At 45.9% G+C, this 20,453-nt stretch overlaps 1 long non-coding RNA gene across 1 annotated transcript in view; it reads left to right on the forward strand.

Annotated features, from left to right (window-relative positions):
• Positions 1-20,190, forward strand: part of LOC131674780 (uncharacterized) — a 44,366-nt gene extending 24,176 nt beyond the window's left edge. Inside the window, exon 3 of the long non-coding RNA XR_009302886.1 lies at positions 19,933-20,190. This is a non-coding gene — a long non-coding RNA (uncharacterized LOC131674780). The remainder of the gene's footprint in view (positions 1-19,932) is intronic.
• Positions 20,191-20,453: the final 263 nt, after the last annotated feature.

The following is a 20,453-nucleotide window of genomic DNA, read 5'->3' on the forward strand; positions in this document are numbered from 1 at the left end:
AAAGCCTCTTTCACGTGCTAAGAGGTCGAGCGATTATCCAATTTTCAGTGAGAGTCGATGGCTTGAGGCTACACGCATTTTATTAAACGTTGATCGGTTAGCATTTGCGGATTGTAAATTCACTTTCAATAGCCGGTAAATCGCTTGAAAATTATCATCATTCGCTAAGACGTGTCGAAAGAAAGAATTATTCAGTATTTGCAATTTTGATGTGATGTACGCGTTTAGAAAAACAAAAATATGAGTCGTTTTGCAAAATGACATTATTCGAATTTAACACGACCGATTATGAAATCGACGTTTTTCACAGTGATCGTGTAAAAAGAAAAAATTCGAATGCCAAATTTCTTTAAAGCTTCCATTGTCGTGAGAAATCTGAAATTTCAGCAGGAGAGAGACGAGTAAAGCGGAGTAAGAAAAATTGGGCGAACGCCAGAGGAAACGCGCTCGGAGCGCAGCAACCTGTCGATCGTCGAAACGGCAAAACCTTGAAAAAACCTTGATACGCTCACGACCTAGGCGAAGAAATAAGTAAGTCGCTCCGAGGAGTCGAGTCCGTCATTCACTACCGTTCCATTGCGGTCGTTCTCTCTTTCTCTGTCTCTCGCGCAGCGCAATGGGAGAATCGTCGACGCGAGAGTTTCGCACGAGCGCAATATGCATCGCATGCGCGAAGGGGGAAAAAAGGAAACGTCACGGGCCGATGCTCTCCTCTCTGCTTCTTCGGTTCTTCTTGTGGCTTTGGCTTCGGTTGTCGACCGCATCTCTTGCAAAGAACCCTTCGTTGTTTTATTTATTATCAATGTTACGTCAAGGTTTCGCAGCTTTCCATCTGGTTTATGTTTGGCTTTTGGATGTCTGCGCGTGGGATTCCTCTCGTTGATGGTGCAGTCGAGAGAGAGAGAGAGAGAGAGAGAGAATGCCGCAGAATATCGAGCGGCTGTTTTCACTTTCCCGAGCAGAGCCCCGGGCATCGTCGCGCCGCGGTTCGCGCTGCTCGAAAGCTCGGCCCCTTTCGCGAGGTCGTCGTCGGAGGATCGTCGATCGTCAGCGTCAAGCCGCGCGTTTGCTCCGATTAATTTGTCGCGCGCTGTTGCCTCCGCGGGGGCCTTTCTCTTCGGCTGAGCACAGAAGCCCACCCAGGCCGCCGTGTAACAGGACCGCACGGGCGAGCGCGCCAATTGACCGACGCTTCGACATTGATTGGTCGTTCTGGGAACGACTGCGCGAGGTTCGTGTGTCCGAGGTGCGTTTGCCGCACTACCCGATCTCAGGCGTGCACATTGAAAATCAGCGACTGCCTAATAATACGCGCGCGCGCGCTTCGTCGTGCTTCCACGGAGATGCACGCGCAGCGCGTAAGAAAGCAACGTTGCTGAAGATGATGATCGCTGCGTGGAAGTACTACCTATGCGAGCGAATTCCACGCACGCATCGCGATGTTTCAACGAGAGCGCTGTATTTTTTTTTCATTAATATGTTTTTATTTTATCAACTCCTGACGATCGTAGTTATGAAATTGACGCCGTCGACTCGCTTTCACACGTTCGGTACGCCGTAATCTTTATTTCGAATTGGTAATACGGCAATTTCCCCGGGAGCAAGGGCCTTGATGACGCTGGTAACGATTTTCATAGCGACTCGCGAAATGAAACAGCCCGGTGGAAGCAGCTCATCGGTCGAAAACTGGCACGCGAAAAGCGCGACGTGATCGCGCTCGCTCGCAGTGCAGAGAGAGAGAGAGAGAGAGAAAGCCGTGCAGTGCGCTGCGAGGGGGGAGTCATGTTGCGGGAGTAGGAGCCTCGTGCAGTTCCTCGCTGCTGCTACTTTGCCTTGCACGTTTATAGCAGGCGGCAGTGTGGTCGTCGCATCGGTGGCGCTCAAATTGCACGCGACGCCGGGCCGCGCGTACGTCAAAGTCGCCCGTCGCGAGTGTGTAGCTCAGCTTGTGTTCCGTCACGTGCCGGAAAATAGTGTGTTGCTTGTGCCGCTGTGGACGTCCTCGGGCCCGTAGGCTGCGCCTGCTCCCTTCCTTGGCCCATCGAGGTGAGGCCCCAGGGCTCTCCGCGACTCAGCGATGTCTGCCTAACCACGTCGCTTCCTTGTGATTATCAATCGATCCTCCCGCGCGCATATATACGCGGCTGACTCACCGATCGATCACTCGGTGAGAGAAAACAATGTCGTCTGCGTTTCGCTTGTTTTCCTCAGCCTCGATTCGACGCCGCCGATGCAAACGAGATCGAAAGTGCGCCATCGTCGACAATATCTCGCGCGACCGCGTTACTTGACCATTTGACTTTGTTTACGACTCGAGTCGCGGCGATGATTGTTTACGCGATCGACCAGGGACATGAGCTTCGCGATGATTCGTCGACCTTGTTGTCGGTCCGTGAACCTCTCAGCGCGAACGCGCGTGGGTCTTTGTTTTTTTTCTTTTGCTGCTTATTTTTCTGTTGCAGGTGAAAGCCTCGACTTTAAGAGAAAAATAAACAGACAAAGAAATGACGCGTACTTTGCCCCGATCTATCACGTAAGTCTTGAAACTCTTCTCGCTCGAGGCCGATCGAGACTGCTTATGATTGATAATCGCGCAGCTATATACATATGATGTATGCTCAAGTATCGCATGTGGCTGCTGCGGCTTTTTTTTTTTTTTTTTTTTTTCTTTCAACGCGCGTATTCTTTCTCTGCCTGCCAAAGTGTCGCGCAGGGTTAATAAAGATCGACGAGCTGCTATTCAATTAGCCCTGTACCATTGAACTGTCGCGAATGCGTCGCGCGCGCGGTCGTTTGTTCCTTTCTTTGTTCTTCGGCTTCTAATGCGGCGCACGTGTCTTGATAACCCACGACTGACGTGCGCGCGCACGACGTGCATATGTGGATCCGCGAATGCCGCGCTGCTTGTTATACGACGTAATCGTGGATCGCTTCTATTCGATGAGTTTTCAGAATGTAGACGACGCCACTGCAATTACATATCAAATTCATATTTCTCATCGCAGTTCTTTTCTCCTTCACCGTCATTGTCATTGGCCACCGGTTATTGCTGTTCATTTCAGAATTTTACAACATTTTACAAATGGTATGACTTTATTTATAATTTGACGTAACTGTAGTTTTCTTGTCAACGAATGATAAGCGGACACTGGTGAAAAGATTGAAAGTAGAGTATCCAAGCTCTTTGTGAGGTTGACATTTAAAAATAGTTTGCTTGCGTCACTCTCATAGAATTTTTCGCAATTGCTTAGTCACGGGACAAAGTATCACATTTTATATATGTACATTGAAGTGCTCGCATGAATTCTCAATGCTAGCAGAATTCTCGTCGAATCTCATTTGGTAACCAGTCCAACAAAGTAAATTTTGTTGGCAACGCGCTCTGCGATAAATGTCCATTTCTCGCGAATTTGGCGGTACTTTAACAGTACTTTTTCGGTAACGTCCGTTGAAAGCTCAAGTAAGCGAATGCGGAACACAAAGACGACGGCGTTTATAACAAAGCAACAGCTAGGCCGGACGGTGACGACGAAGCGCCAGGAGAAAACCACACGCGCGCGCGAGGCGCCCCCATTGTCGGAAATCAAAGGGTCGTGCTAGCGTGCACAAGAGAAAGGGGGCAGGGGCAGAGGAAGGGGGTTGATGCGACCGAGCTTTAATTATAATTCCATTAAGCCGATGACGTGCGCGCGTCACACAGCGCGCAAATTACAGCCATCAGATCACCAAACCGCGTCCGAGCCAGCTCTGCGCTGCTTCTTGTTTCGAGACTTGTTTCATTTCGTCGTTGTGTGTGTGTATATATATATATATATATATATATATATATATATATATATATATATATATATATATATATATATATATATTGTTCTCTTAAAACATGGCGCGTGACAACACGCGTACGAGCAGTTCCTTTCACGAAGGTCGGCAGCGTTGCGTGTTTCATGATGGACGGGGTGAAGCTTTGCCGTTCGTTCGACGTCGTTGATTGCCATTTCGATTTGCGACCTTTCCCGGAGACGAGAACTGGACCTGAAACATGGACAATTGCGCCAATCCACGAGGCCATGGCGCGAGAAAAAAAGAAGCACAGGAAGAGAGAGAGAGAGTGGCGAGGTGCAGCTGGCCCCCGTGAGGCGCGCGAGCCGCAGTGTCGTCTTTCTCGCGCGGGTGGCGACAGTTGCGCGCTTTCTCGATCTGCGCCCGCCTGCCACATGACATCGGGCAGCGTGTACAACAGAGCCCCCCCCCCCCCGCTCCCGTTGTGCGCGTTTTCGGGTATTGGGTTCGCGACGAGGGATGAAAGTGTCGGGCGCGCCAGCAAATTTTCGGCTGGATATACGGGCGCGGACACGCGCGCGCGTTCGTTGCAGGCCGATCGGACGAACATTGGGATTAGCGCAGGTATTTATACAGCTTGACCGAGAGAAACGCGATTGCGACCGGGAAGCAGGCTCGTGGCAACGAGCGAAGGCAAGGATGTAAGTGCGAATATGTATTTTTAGCCAGTTTAGTTGGGAGTAGCGTCGGTGTAGCTGGTCTATCTTCGGATGCGACGTATCCGCGCGCGGCCCATCGTCGATCTCCGAAATAGCAACTTCGGCGACACTACCTGTGCAAATAATAAATAATTAATGGCAAGAACAGTTGTAGACACAGCGGCTCTCGGTATGATTTTCCTGCGACTCCAAATAACGTGTCGTTTCTCTGACGGTGAAGCGCACAACTTGGATCATCCGACTAATACGCGACAAGTCGCTGCTTCCAAAAATCGTCGGCAGGAAAATCAATCCGAATTAGCGCGATAACCTCCGGCGACTCACGGGGCGCAGATGGGGCACCGTCGGTCGGCCCGTCCACTCGCCGCGGACGCCTGGCGCGCGAATCGCCGGTTTGAATCTGCCGCCGCTTTCTTGATCGCTAGCGGCGGCCCAGGCAGTGGCGGCGGCGGATCTCTCGCGCCGCGCGCTATTTGCACGCGCAGCCGGTCACCGCGCCACGCGCAGTCAAGTGGCAGATTATAAACATCCGGCAACGGTGCAAATTCGCGCCGCGCTGTTTTCTCCTCTCTTCTATATGCCCACCGCAGCGCCCAGATAACTTCCTCGCTTGACCTTTTACTCTCTCCTTCGTTTCTTTATTTATTTATTTGTTTTCCTTCGCGCTGTCAATTCTCTCGCTGCCGCGAGTGAAGCTGCGCTTGTGGGATATCGCGTCGAGATTCCGGATTTGCCGCGCGGCCTTTTAATAAAACCCGAGTTACGGCAAGACCAGAAGCCAAAAAAAAAGAAAGAAAAATGATGAGTCTTTTTACGAACGAGAAGCGTATCAATAGCGGGGCTACGACAAGGGAACTTGCGCTCGCCTTGCATCTGTCATCTGACTTGCTGATTTCGCCGGTTCAAATATATATATATATATATATATATATATATATATATATATAAGCGCACGTACAAACATCACGTACAATGGGTCTCTCTCTCTCTCTCTCTCTCGCTCGCTTAATTTCCATATTTTCACGGTGGTTCGGTTAGTTTCCTGTTCATGAATTTAATAACGATTGCCTTCCCCGCAATGCGCACCCGAGGCGACAATTTGACTGTTTAATTTACCCTTCAGAAGCGATACGGATACTCGCGCGTTATTGTTTCCGCTATATTGTCATAGCAGGACAAGCGTTTGCTTTTGAAAGCGCTGAAAATCGGTGCGATCGCGAATCAGCGCGGCGAGAGTCGTCGAAGAAATCCACTTGGGGATTGAATCGCGCAAGACGCGCGCCTATCGAACCGACGCGCGCACGTTTCGGAGCGCTGTGCTCTGCCTTCGAGTGCTGACTCGCCGCGACGTAGCATTAGTCGTCGGAAATTATTCATGTCCGAGGGCAACTCCGAGTGCGCGCGGATGGCCGAAGAGCGTGACGACGATCTGCTCGCGGTGCGATTGGCTTGGCGACGGAGCTTTCGCCCCGAAGCAGTCGCTGCGTCTGTTTTTTGTATCTGCGACTCCGCGTCGGGCCTCTTCGGTGCTCACAGTCCGTCGTTCGGCCGCTTTTCGGATGGTTTAACGAGGTTAGGTTGTATACTCCGGCGCCCTTGATTTGGGCGCGAAATTGCCCGGCAAAATCAAATTCCATTTTGCCCCGGGGGCGTGTCTGGACAATCGCGCACCAATTTTCGACGTGTGATTACTTTACTTGCGGCTTGTTGAGCTCTGCTCGCCCCCCCCCCCCTTCTCTGTCTGTCTGCCTTTCTCCCAAAAGGGACGGATGTGCTTTTATAGGACTGTTTTCGAGTCGAGTACCCTTTGTGCGCGCCCCGCGCTCCAGTTAATAAGATGCGCCGCCGCCTTGGAAATATGTTGGCCTGTTATTTTCGTGCGATGCGTTTAGAGAGTTTTGACGTGCGGCATTTTTCGGATGAGATTTTTTTATTACAATGCTTCTATCTTGATTTCTCATTTGCATAGTATTTGTAGTTTAAGACGTTTTCGCCGATCGATTCTCCATTATTTCTATCGCAAACTTGAATTGGCAATACAATGCCAATCCCAATTTGAGAAATCGTCAACGCTTCAAGAAGAAAAAATAATATTTACCGAGAGAGAAAAGCAGCGTTGGCAGGAAGAGGAAAAAAACGCATCGTACGAAAGTTATTCGTCAGGTCGATGACGGAAAGCGAACAATGATTGACGCACGAATGACTAAACAGGCGTATCGTCGCGGTCGAGGCAGTTTCTCATCCAAACGACGAGTGAGCGATGTACGAATATATCCGAGAAACTGTAACAGCGTTAATTGTGATCTCGCGTGGTTGTCTGAGTACAATAGTAACCGGGTCAAACAGAAATTTTTCCCCTTGATACACACATACCACACATGTATGCAGTTCAAGTAGTAGTATAGAGAGACGTCATGGCTTTCCTCGTGAACGTCGCCGATGCTATCTTCCCACGCGATGTTTAAGGAAAGAGAGAAGACGCGCGCGACCAACGGCACATTCATACCCACACGCGCTACTCGTGAGCTCTCATATCGGACTTGTGTCCGTGTGCGTTTACGCGTGGATACGAATTTTATTGGGAAACCCCGAAAAGAGCTCAAGGCTAAAACGAAACCTCCGATCTTCTTTCATCATCGTCGCCGTGCGTCACTTCCGCTTTTATCAGCCTGCCATTCGCGGCAGTTCCCCCGCGGCTTTTCGCCCTTCCCTTTATAGATTTTCACGCGCTGCTACGTTTCAGTGCAATTTCGGTGTATCACGCGGCGCGACGCAGTTTTCACACAGTTCGACCAATAGAATCTTCGTGGCCGCAACATGAGTCTAATTATGGTGCCATGTCTCGGCTAATATAGTTAGACTTGTAATCGAATAGATAACTATTTATAATTTTCATAAGATTTTTGAAATCTTACTAAATAAATGAGACTTATTCCAAAATCCATTTTCGGCATTTTCATCGAAAGCGCACGTGAATAAAGAACTCGACGATCAAAACAAAGCGCGCTTGAAGCATATATAAGGAGGAGGTGCGTCCCTTTTTCGAGAGAGAGAGAGAGAGAGACAGTAAGCGAGAAAGAGAGCGAGAGTGAGAGTGAGTGAGTTTACAACACATCACCGACAGATGTAGCAGCATACGTCGTCGTTGCCGTTGTCGTTCGCGTGTGGTCCTCGACATGTGCGCGCGACTTAAAAAATCTCTCTTAGAAACTTTTCATTATCATTATCATCATCATTACGGCACGAAGCTTGCACGCGAAAATTTTCCTTCGGTAGGGTAGTAAGAGTACTAGCCGCGTGTGGGCCGCGGTATGCTGGAAACTTTTCCCACGGAGTGCACACGCGCGCACGAGTGAGAGAGAGAGCAACTCCCCTCTTTATATCAGAGCGGCTTATCGACGGAGAGGGACGCTGGACCGTCTCCCCCTCTCTCTCTCTTTCTCTCTCCCTCCTTCTCTCTCTCTCTCTCTCTCTCTCTCTCTCTTTTACTCGCGAGATAGAGACGCGAGAGAGATGGTGGGAAGAGAGGACTCTCTCCTCTCTCACCACTTCCTTTACCAAGCCGCCGCCGCCGCCGCCGCCGCCGCCACTGTATACATACGTGATATGTTTGTGTGTGCGAGGATGTATGTGTACAACGACGCACGTCTTCCGTCCTTCCTTCCTACTGTGCATTACTGCTTCTGCTGCATCTGTTGGCCTCTTCTTTCAACGATTTCGAGCAGCATACCACTACTATGAATTTTTTTCTCTTTTTCCTAGGCTATTGACAGCAAACCTTTATTCTCATTTATGATACTTTTCGGAACACTTTTTATCGTAGGCGGATCTGCACGTGGTTGTGATAAATCAACATTGATTGGTTTCTTGCGTCTTTGCTTTTAAATTGCTTCTGATTAGCCAAGTTGTTTATTAGCATTATTTGTATGATTTTGGAGATTATTGCTTTTATTTTTGAGCAATGTTAACCTGAAATTGTAAAATTCTTTTCAAAATAATTTTTCAACATTTATTTAAAAAGTTTTATGAGAATTTAAAATTCTTATTAGTTATTACATATTCGATCAAACGAATACTCCGCAAAGTAAAATAATTAAAAGCCCTTAGAATACAAAATTCCAAGCTCGTAAAATCAATAATATTTGTTGGCTTGACAAATCGATCTGTCGAAATATCCAATAGCTGTCTACTTTTCGGTTCTTACGGCAGCGGCGAAGACGTGCAGCACACGCCTTATCTCTGCTCGCGTTCCTCTTATCGCTTGCGCGCGCATGCACATGCAGAGACAAGAAAGACAGAGAGAGAGAGAGAGAGAGAGAGAGAGAGAGAGAGAGAGAGAGAGAGAGAGAGAGAGAGAGAGAGAGAGAGAGAGAGAGAGAGAGAGAGAGAGAGAGAGAGAGAGAGAGAAAGTGTGCCGAAGCACGTGCTTGAAATGCCGCAGGACCCCGGGCGTTGCCACTGGCTTTCTGTCATCTTGCTTGCTACTACCATTCTGTGTTTCCAATTTAGTGACCTCTTTCGTTTCACCTCATTGTTTCCAACTTGCATCAACTTTCTTTTTTTAATAGTTTAGGAAATGTTTTTAAAAGATTTTTCTAAATACTCGATGGCGATCATCAGTATCGATCAGGTAACAATTGCTTCTCGCGCCTTCGGTGACATTCCCTCACGTGTCGGCGTTCCGGGTAGAGAGAGAGAGAGAGTCGGACAATCACGAGGACATTACCCACTGCCGCTAGTTGTACTAAGAGAGGCCAAAACTCGCCGCAACATAGAGAGTTCCTCGCTCTCTGGCGTGCCGAGCGTGGAACCTGCTGAGGAATTCGAGCGCAAAGAGAGGGAGGAGGACGCTCGTGCTCGCGCGCGAGAGAGCGAGCACTCTTAAAGCTTTTTGATGCTCTTGCTGCATTGCTCGGCTGCTTGCTGCGTTGCTTGCTTACTGCTTGCCGCGCTCATTGATGAAAACATGCTCGTTTTATATTGAGAATTATGGATTTTGTGCAGCTTCTCAATAATGAGAGTTTGAAAGTTTTCAAACGACTTGTTACGATTGTTTGAAGCTAGATTTTTCTTTGTTTCAACGACGTAAAGCTACTATTTAGAAATAATTGGAAATAAGACTTCCGTGAACTTTGAGCGCTCGCTGGTAATTGGCTCTCTCAAGCGAATACACATTCAGGCTCATTAGCGAAAAATTTACATATTTTTCGTATCACTAATTTACTTACTTAACAGTCATCTAACGTACACGCAGTATAATGAAATAGCAAAGTTATATGCAAAATAAAACTCGCGCATGAGCATAGATTTAGCACATCTCAATCCGCGCAAGAAAAAAATAGAGCTCGTTTTTTACGATCGCAGCTTTCTCTGACTGTATCTTTGCCACGAGACCGAGCCACGGTGATATAACTTCGGATAGCCGATAAATGAGAATTGAAGGTAGGGCAGATGAACAAATACAATACTGTTTCTTTGGCGAATTAAATTTATTCCTTCGCAATAACAGACAATGATAACAGTTCACTGCACATAATCACTTTCTTCTTGTACTGCTGAAACCTACTAAAAGTAAAAGTCTTCGGTCGTGGCTTATGGCGGTGGATAGCGTAGCCGTTATTTGATAGACGAAGAATGAGATGCCGTCATCTTACATGTTCCAGGAGTCTGTATCCTGAAAAGATTTGAGAACGGTGAGATGACTTTCCAATCACCCAAGTCAAACGTGTTCAAAGGTGTCGTCACTAATTTCAGGGGCTAGTAACTTGAAGTTCTCAGGGGGTAGCTTATTATTCACGAGAGACTCAAAGGCTCCTTCGTTGGAGCAGCTCAAACAACTAACTGGAAAGGGTCGATACATCGACTTTTAAAGATAGACTGTGTCATTGTTAGCGCTCTTCTCCCTTAAGGCTCTTGCAACGGGTAGGTGCTAAAACTTATTGCAATAAAACCCATTGTGGATCCAGATCAGACTGTGCACGGCCGGATCGCCAGATGATAACCGCTTAGAGGACCAGCTTCTTTCAACTACCATGATGGATTGAATTCTTACACATAAAACTTACTCTACTCCTCATCAATCGGCAAGAGCATCAATTTAACGAAGGATCTCTATAGCCACCCTGGGTAGACAATCCGATCCATTATGCAGACTGATGACTTGCGCCAAGGACCATCTGGTTGGAAGCATATTATCATCAGCGGTCAGCACAAAATAGCTCTCGCTTAATGAACTGCTGGACGCCAGGCATTTCGACAGTAAATGATACTCATGAAGTATCTTCTTCTGCCATTGGTGCTAAAAATGATTGCGTATCACTATAGCCACTGTATACATACGTGATATATTTGTGTGCGCGAAGATCTCTATAGTTAATCCATAGCGCTTCACACTAACCGTAAATTGCGAGTCATCGGTACACTCTGTGGATGTGAGTAGGGCCGCCTTAATCAAGAAGTATCTAAGGAAAAACGAGGTTGAGTCTTCCTCAAATAGCCGGAATTTTAGGCTTGTCTCAATTTGCACTACCAAGGTAGGAAACTCCTCTAAGGTGTGAGTGGTTTCGTCCAGCACATGTTTTAGATGGTGCATGAAGGATTTGACCCCAAGTTCCTACAGTTTCTCGAAAAGAGGGAAACAAGTTAGGATGAACCTCCATCTAACCCCATCGTTGGGCAGCAACTCAGCGACTTCATAACCGAACGAGGAGGCCTAAGCAAATAGACGACTCAGTTTCTGATCTTCTTTCTAGATAGTGGTACCATTGTTCAAGTAAATGGTATGATAAGACTTCTTCTCATGAAACGCTGATATGCTGCGAGGAAGTTCTCGGTGGTTCGGTCCGACACCCCCTGTAGATGGTTAGTTTATATGGCAAAACAGACAAAGATGCTCACGATCGATCTGTGACTATGAACCTTATTTTTGCGTATATCTCTGATTCGAGCAGGGTCCAGCCAGCCCAGAGGGTCAAACAAACGAGCAACAACTGACAATAGTTCTCGTTTGGTTGTTAGTGATTCCAAGATCGCGCGTTGGACCTTATAGCAAAAGACATCCCTAACAGGTCTCCAATTCAGACACTACCCAGCGTTGAGACATCTTCATTTCCGGTGAATGAAGATTTTGAGCGTTGGCGTTTAAAAGACCAGATGAGAGACCAGACAAGGAGAACCATCCACTTGCCAAATTTTATACCAGCGAAGTTTAAAATTCCGATGAGCTAATCATGTACATTCAGAACTGACTCGCATGTATCCAGTAAGAGCTTCGTCCACATAAGTATTTTCCACAAGAATTGTAGCATCTAGGAGAAAGTCAGTTTGTACATCCATGGCAAACTGACGGAGCGTCCGAATGGTCTGGAATGGAGCACAAACGGTGCCGCAAGTGACTGGTGAGGCGATAGTGCTGGATGGATTCGTTATGTGTATTCTGTAACAAAATATGCAGCCAAACAGCGTTATCTGGATATAGAATTGTCGAAACATCTTGACAATGTCTAATGAAAATGTCGCCGAGAAAATAATACATTGAAACAGCTACCGAGTCAGGATGAGCGATGCCTGTCTGTAATTTAGGTCGATGATACAGACAGTAATTAAGGGAGAGTTCTCTAGACGCCGCATGGGAGGCATGGTAAGGAGTAAAGGCGGCATGAGACTCCGTACTGCCGGAAGCGTTAATGTGTTGGAAGATATGGTGCGGGCAACCACACTGTGCCGCTCTGCGTCGATGACATGTCCCGGTTGAAGTTAAAACAGACACCTGACACCTTAACCAGCTTTCACCGTTGCTCTTGATAACCTGCTTTGAATTTAAGGCACCTAGATATTGAATGGCTTCCGTGACACACTACGCACTCAGTTCTTTCCTTTTATCCACTATGATAATTACCGCTAGAAGTCTGAGCTGTATGAACTCTCACCGTTTTAAAAGATTTCTGAAATCTTTTCAACGATAACATAGACGTGATGCAAAAGAGTAACCTATGGCTCTGCTATGATTACTTTACTTACGGTTATCACAATGCCACTAGATTGTATCATTCAATCCACTTACTCGCTGTCCGACTAGAAGGACCAAATTATTCACCAGCGCAGTTTTTCCTGACTGTATCTTTGCCACGAGATCAAGCGGTGATGATATAAATTTGGATAGCTAATAAGTGTGAATTGAAGATAGGCAGATACGTAAACACCGAATTGTTTCACTGGCGAGTTGAATTTATTCCGAAGCGATAACAGGGAATCATAACTATTCATTGCACGCAATTCTTCTAATTATGAAATCCACTAAGTTTTCGGTCGTAGTCCAGGGAGTGGGTGTCGTAGCAGTCACTCGATAAATGAGGCGTAAAGTGCCATTAGAAGCTCTGTAGTAGGCTCTAGGAATCTATATTTTGAAGGAGTTCAAAGGGTGGCTTGCTAGTCATCAGAAAGTCCAAGGCTCCTTCGTTTCATCAGCTCGAACAACTATTCCAATGCATCGACTTTTAAAGACAAGCAGAGCCATCTAGAACGTTCTTGCCTCCTAGGCTCTTTCTATGGATAGGGGATGAAACTCACCCAGCAGAAAGCACCCCGTGGTGATGGTGCAGTCAACTGCACTACTAATGACACTAGTGTTGCGAGAAATATTGATTCCTGTTGAGTTCTGCATTTGTTGAAATAAACATGATAAGTTTGGCTGGCATGTTAACACCGGCTTAATGTAGTCTGCCCGATTTGCAAGAAAAAGATCAAACCAAAGATAATCAACAGTGCACTCGTCAACAAGCAAAACAAAATAACTGATTGAGGACTCAAAATCTTGCAAATATTTTAGATTTCCAAAATCAACAATCGTGTGCTGTACAAACAAACGTAGAATTTATGCAATTGCCGAAAATTGAGAATGAATTGTGAATGAATTCTGCTAGCAGATGGAAAACGTGGCAACATACGTCAAACCAGCTTTCGCTACGATTGTCTGTATCGAACGAACGACGTGTTCCTAAAGCTCGGGCAACATTCCACAACCTCAGCTATATAAACTTCTCTCTTCCTCTCGTAACTTTAGTATTAGCAGAATTACGGAAAAAAAGAAACGTTAAAAAAACAAAAAGCTCATATGGTCATTGACCGAGCGTGCTTTCCCAAAGTTCGCGCGGACTTTACGCAGCCGTAGTATTACCGTCAATTCTACGTAAAGCACACAAATTCTCTGAGTACACAAGGAGTGAGAGAGAGAGAGCAACGCTTGGCGGCCGCATTCCACTGGTTGCTTTCCCCCACCACCAGTTGTCGTGGTGCGAGAGAAGGCCCCTGCGGGGCCCTTTACCTTGCTCTTCCCCCTCTCTGCTGAAGAGCACGCATATAGCGCCCAAGCGGCGCCTCACACACTCTTGCACACACAGCACACACCGACAGGCAGAAATATTTTGTTTACTTCGCTGAGCTGCTCCCAGTTCTCTGAATCGCGCTCGCGCCGGCCTTGCATCTCGTGCCGCCGCCGCGCTTCTGCTGCTCCTGCTACTTCTTCTTTTCCTTTTCTCTTCCTCCTCTTCTTCTTCGATAACCGAAGAGAAGCTCTTGGCTCACCTTCCTCTCTCTCTCTCTCTTTCCCTCATACCCTTCTCAATCACAACAAACGCCCCTCCATCTCCTACTCGTGCGCGCGCATTCGCGAATGTTTTCGCCGAGGTGATCTGCGATTGCCTCAATTGCCTGCTAATTCGCTTGATTCGCTTTTATTTTTTTTTTCTTGTTTCGTATTTCGTCAATTTCAAATGTCGATAATTGTGAATGGTCACTGATATTCATATTAATTGTACACGTGTATCGAGAAACATACAACAGACACCACAGCCGAGCGGTAGAGTTGAATTACAAAAAGAGATGCTGACGTCAATCGTTCACGCTTATATATCGGCGGCAAACATTCTCACGCCTCTTTGAATTTCAAAAATTGAAAGAGTCCGCTCGCGAGCGCGACCGGCTTGACGCCTTTTTTTTTTCTTTTTTTTCTTCAGTCTTTCGCGGTGCGTCGAGCCGTCTCTCCCTCTCGGTGTCCCACGCATGAAATAACGCGCCCGTAAAAGAGGTGTGACTCACACGGAAGAATATAAAAAAAGAAAAGTTGTCGCGGCCGAAGATTTTGCGGGAGATGATTTTCAGTGGGTATTGTAAATTATCGATTGTTATTTTGCGCGCGAGAGAAGCGCCGAAAGCGCCTGCGTCTCCCGCTCGACAAATAAAAAAGAGGAGAGAGGGCCGCCGCGTTCCTTTCCTCCTCTCCTCGCGCTCATTCATCTCTCTCTCTCTCTCTCTCTCTCTCTCTCTCTCTCTCTCTCTCTCTCTCTCTCTCTCTCTCTCTCTCTCTCTCTCTCTCTCTCTCTCTCTCTCTCTCTCTCTCTCTCTCTCTCTCTCTCTCTCTCTCTCTCTCTCTCTCTCTCTCTCTCTCTCTCTATCTCTCCTATGTGTGTATGTGTACGCATGCAGTAGAGGGGCAAGAGAGAGAACGGACCCAAAGATATATAGCAGCGGCCAACAAATGAGATCCTTCCGAGAATCGGGCCACCGAGAGCAACAGCAGCAGCTTTGCGAGAGGGTGAGAAACGCTCCTCTCTCTTGCCCTCCTCTTCCTCCTTGCTTTTTCGCCGCGTATTATAAGGAGGCTAGAATATTTTTCTTACTCTTTTTGCATATTTTTGCTCTCTTTCCTTACCGGCCGCCGACGCCGCCGCCGTCACAGAACCTTCGTCTCTCGCTCTTCTTTTTTCTTCGCGCATAAATTAATCGAGTTTATTGACTGCGTACCCGCGCGACACACGACCACGACGACGGCTTTTCGCGTGCTTTATTTATTTGTAGTTTTGATATTCAAATGCCCGACTCGCCCACACTGCACTACCGTAGAACTGTAAGTTTTGCTTTGTCGGTCTTTTTGCCGGGCAAAGGAATTTTATGTTGTCAGGATGCTCCTTGAAATTTTCCCTATGTATAATATATTCTAATCGTATCGTATGCTACTTGGATGCGATAGCTTTGCTATTTCATAAAAATAGATGTCAAATGGCAAAGTATATTACTCGAAAGTTATTAATAGCAGAGAATTTTGTAATCCGTACATCTCTTCATAACAGAGGATACAGCTCGGAAAGATTCATCACGTCAACTTTAATAAACAGGTTGTCCATCTTTCTCTGTTGGTCCGGTGGAATTGTCGGTGACTAAAAAAAGAACAGCGAACCGCTATCACACGCGCGCGCGCGTATAATCAATGTCATTAATAATGAAGAAAGAAGGCACAACGGGAGGGGGGGGGGGCAAATTTCTCGATGCGTCCATTACCAGCAAATTTAAGGCTTGGGTTTCTCTGCTCCAAGATTATACTCACTCTGTGTTTTCGGGTTGTGCCCCCGAGGGCAGCGCATCCCTTTCGTCCGAGCGTACAAACAAAAGGAGAAAAGAACGAGATAGGTTCCGGCGCCTCTTTTCGCACTCACCCCCGAAATTGCTTGCACTGACTCGCATAAACTGCGCAACCCCGCGAGCTATCGTACGAATGATGATGCTCGGTGGGCGCGTGCACTGTTGTCGAGGTTTTGCTGACTTACACTAATCGCTGGGGTCTGGTGGAATGAATATCAACTCGCGACTTTCAAATATGTTTACGCATATTCTAAGAAATGACGGCAGAATCTATTCTTTTTCCACTTTGTGCGTGTGAAAAGGTCCGCAGCCAATTTTCACGCTTCGTGCGCCAGTGAAGAGGAAATCGGCGCTTGTTTCTACAAACAGGCCGCAGATTCTCCGTACACATCTGAAAATCGAACGCATATAAGCCGAAAAACGAAGAAGGCATTCCTTGCAAAAGTCAACGGAAGTTCCTAATTGACGAAAGAAGGAACGTCCCTGGTGCGATAGACGATCTGCTTCTTTTAAGTAAACGATGCGACGAGATCAGCATCTTTACTGGTCGAACGCCCTTTAGACACGTGTTTTTTGTTTTGTTTGGTATTTTGTTTTATCACAATTTTTTCCAAAAAATTTCTGTCTACCTCTTAATTTTTGCCAAACATTGTGCACTCTCGTGCTGGATCCCGCGAGCCGGCTTGATTAACATAAAAGCAGAACGAGAGAGCGAGAGATTTTGAAGATCCGATAAATACGCCGCGAGAGAATTTGGAGAACGTCGCTCTCAGTCCAATTAAGCTAAATTAAGCCTGCCGCTTTGACACTGAACTGCGACACCTGTAACCTCCTACTTCTTTTGCATCTCGCCAGAGCGCGTATTTTTTTAAGCTCTCCAACAAATAGAAAGCGAAAACGTCAAATGCGCGAGTGCACGGCAGGCGCCATTGTCTGCGCGCGCGGTGTTCCACTACGGAGAAAAGAGAGCGCGACACCTACGAAATGCGGCCTCGCATCATTTTTGTTTTCTATATTCCTCTTCTGCTTTTTTTTTCTTTTGTTCTTTTTTCTTGACATTTCAAAAGAAGCCACCTTATACTACCTTCTTGGAACACAAGGAGGGCCCACTTAGCCCTTTCGCCTCGACACGCGTCTTCGGGATATACCTTCTTTTTTTTCGTCGCTCGGCAGACTGCGTAAAAATAGCCTCTAATTATTTTAAGGAGAAGGGGGGTGTTAAATGGAAAATTGACGACGACGGTAAATTTCGTTAGCAGCACTAATTAGATTTTCTTTAAACGGGCTTTGATGAGCCGTAGTATGCACAATGAATCACGGAAAGAAAAAATAGACGTGGACGACTCGGCGCGAACCCGAACGAACGAAGCCGTGATGCGAATGAATCATTGAAATCTGAGAGAGACCTGTTCAATCACTCGGAGAGAGGCGTTCGGCGGACGCATGAATAATGAGAAAGGTCGATGCGACGAAAATTTTGAACGAAGATCGACTGTCAGACGAGCGAGGATGAGAAAATCATCGTGCAAGTGCAGCGATCATAATTAATGAACGTTGGTATGCGGCCAATAGTGTTTATTTTTACTTTCGGAATTGTTGAATTTTAATTTTTAGTGTGCGTTTGTTGAATCAAGAAGTGGAATTCGTGTATGACGAATGCTTGAAACTTCATGGGAGGAATTGAGAAATACGATAGCCTTACGATCCTCTCGTATTATCTAGGCGTGGATTTAATTCTAAATTATTATCGGATGTATGACGGCTTTAATGAATACTGTTACGGTCGTTAGCGGAGCTTTCGATGAGATTTTATGAAAATTTCCTTTGTATTCATCGACTAATGTTGCGTACGTTGTAATTGTACTGATCACATAGAAAAATGTTCCTCTGTTTCTAAAGATGCGATACAGCGACGAGCAATCGCCAAAATAACCACCCTTTTCGTGCATCCCCATATATGTGGTAATGCTAACCGCCGTGCCTATCCGAAAGGGTGCAGATTTTATCCGTTGCGCGCGGCATAGATACCTGTGCGCGCATCCAAGATCCAACGAGAATAAGGAATACCCACTCTTCCGACACGCGCGAGGCATTCGGGATCAAAAATTATCGCTCGCGTTCCTATGGGAAGCCAATTCATATACATACGCGTACGCGTGAGAGGCAGCAGCACGCGGAATGCGCGCATAGCTCGGGTTTATTCGATTCAACGATTTGCGGGCGTTTCGTTTTTGCTCTCGTTGGCAATTGTAATTGAAGTGGAATTCGCGTAATGACGTTATTCGACGAGTTTCTTAAACGCTCTCAATTTTTTTTGTTTTATCTTTTATTTTTTGTTTTGTTTGGGGTTGTTTATTGTACTAAAATTTCAATCATGCATACTTCGAATTCTAAAATAAACTGCACATTTTTTACCCGTTTCTCTACGCCTGTATATTCTTGCGTTAAAAAAATATACGATAAAATTCAAGAACATTCGTTTTTCTCATTATATCTGCACCGGAAGCGAGAGAGATAATCCACATGAAAAAGAGAGGAGAGGAAAAGCTTGGGTACGGAGTCGGCGTTACGTAAAAGGCCAGAGAAGCGCCCCGGTTTTTTTTTTTTTTTTCTTTTATTCGAGGAATGGGGCAACACGGAAAATAGATACATGCGTGCTGCTAAGCATTGGACAATCCTTGCAGGATTCCAAAAACCCCAGGCGGTACCTCTCACTCGTAAGCTCAAGTTTTCCGGAGCAGGGAGCGAGATACGGTGGAAAAGAATTGGAGGGGTAGATTCGAAAGTTATATGGATAGACGAGAAGCGATAGTAGAAGCGATACACTCAGAACGAGGCATTCCTTTTTTAAAGCGAACTGATTCGCACTAGATACTTGTTGCACTTTCCACGTGTTTCCTGTTTGCGCTGCGTACGTTATTGGTTTAGCCGTCAATGGCTCACTTGACGGCAACTTCGATTTGTTCGCGCCATTGAACGAGGGAAAAATAAATCACTACCTGCGCCTCGAGCGTAGAGAGGAAAATGAAGGACCATCCGAAGTGAAAAATTCCAGACACACACGAAGGAAACTTCATCCCGCATCCGGCACTCATTCAAAAGAAGACGGCTCCAACTTCAAACAGTCTACTCGAAGAACGTGAAAGAGAAAGAGAGGGGAGGGGTCCTTTCATTCATAAAACTCGCATACGTGACTCGGCGCCGATGGAAAAGCTCGATACTGACGCCGCTAGTTGGGAACCAGTTCAGAGAAAAATGAATTTTTTTTTATTTTCATATATGCAACGGTATCTATTTCCTAGTTTTGTACATTCGTAGAAAAATTCGCTTTTGTGTAGTAATAGGACTTTTATTTTCTCGGATGTTCTGAATATTTTTCCCTCTTTCCGAGTATGGAGATTGAATGTTTTTCTTTTTCGAGGTAAAAGAAATGTTTTCACGTTAAAAATAAAATAATCTCGTGGCAATATTGTAGCTGGCGCAAAAGAAATACAGAAATCATGATATTGTGTAATGTATGCGAAAGTATGTATGTACGCGAGTATAGCGACCTAGTGGCACCCTGCGCGGAAAAGTAGCTGGCCGCTAGAGAGCGCGGAAGAGACAGAAAAACCTTTTCCTTGAACGAGTGAAAGTGATGGACGCCTTCAGTGTTTTGAGGGCCGTCTACTCGTCAGCATAAGTGAGCAAGCCGCTCGATTCTTTGTACATCTTAATATTAAACTCTAAACATACCTTGCATGTTAAACAGTATATTCCATCCCTTATTCTCAAACCTTTGCCTTCAAATTCCCATAATTTTTCTATGCAATTTGTCATCTCCATCTTTTCCATTTTTATTATAGTTTATCTACACACTTTACTGAAACATTAATACTGAGAAAATAAAGCAGTCGATACGTTAACGGTTTCCAATAATATTATTAGAAACATATTTCTTGTAGTTCCATTAATTTAACCATTCAATGTATCCGAATAACTCAACTAATGGCATTCTCTCTTTTGTGTGTTCTAGGTAAATCAAACATGACTATATAGTAGCAGTCAGCATCAAATCACAACATCTCGTAAGTAGACGTGAAATCGGTCAGAAGCAATATATATCCTCTCACATACATACACACAGGCGCCGCGGCTCAAGATGAATGAGCGTAGATAAAACGCCGCGTGAGAATCGAACTTTTAGAGCGCCACAGCAGCAGCGTTTCTCGGAACTCTCTCGCAACACACATTGTCTCGGTCACTTTTTATTCCTTTTTGTCAAAGTATCTTATTAACAACTAGTTTCGAAATCGGCTGCTTTCGTTTTATTCGAATGACCGGCGTCCCCTTCTGAATCTTCGTCAAGGGAGGAGCACGTTTTGGTTTTTTTTTTATTATTCCTTCGGACAGATTAATAACTCGAATCTTGGTCGGTGCGGCGACTCTTTTTCAACTGGGTTTTCGAGTTACTTTGTAATTTGTTCATTTGTCGAGTTGACGATTGATCGATAATTGAGTTGTTTTGATTGATGACGTGAACCAAAGTGTTTCCTT

Source organism: Phymastichus coffea, unplaced genomic scaffold, assembly GCF_024137745.1.
Source record: "Phymastichus coffea isolate CEN01 unplaced genomic scaffold, Cenicafe_Pcof_1.1 PCOF00301, whole genome shotgun sequence".
NCBI classification, from domain to species: Eukaryota; Metazoa; Arthropoda; class Insecta; order Hymenoptera; family Eulophidae; genus Phymastichus; species Phymastichus coffea.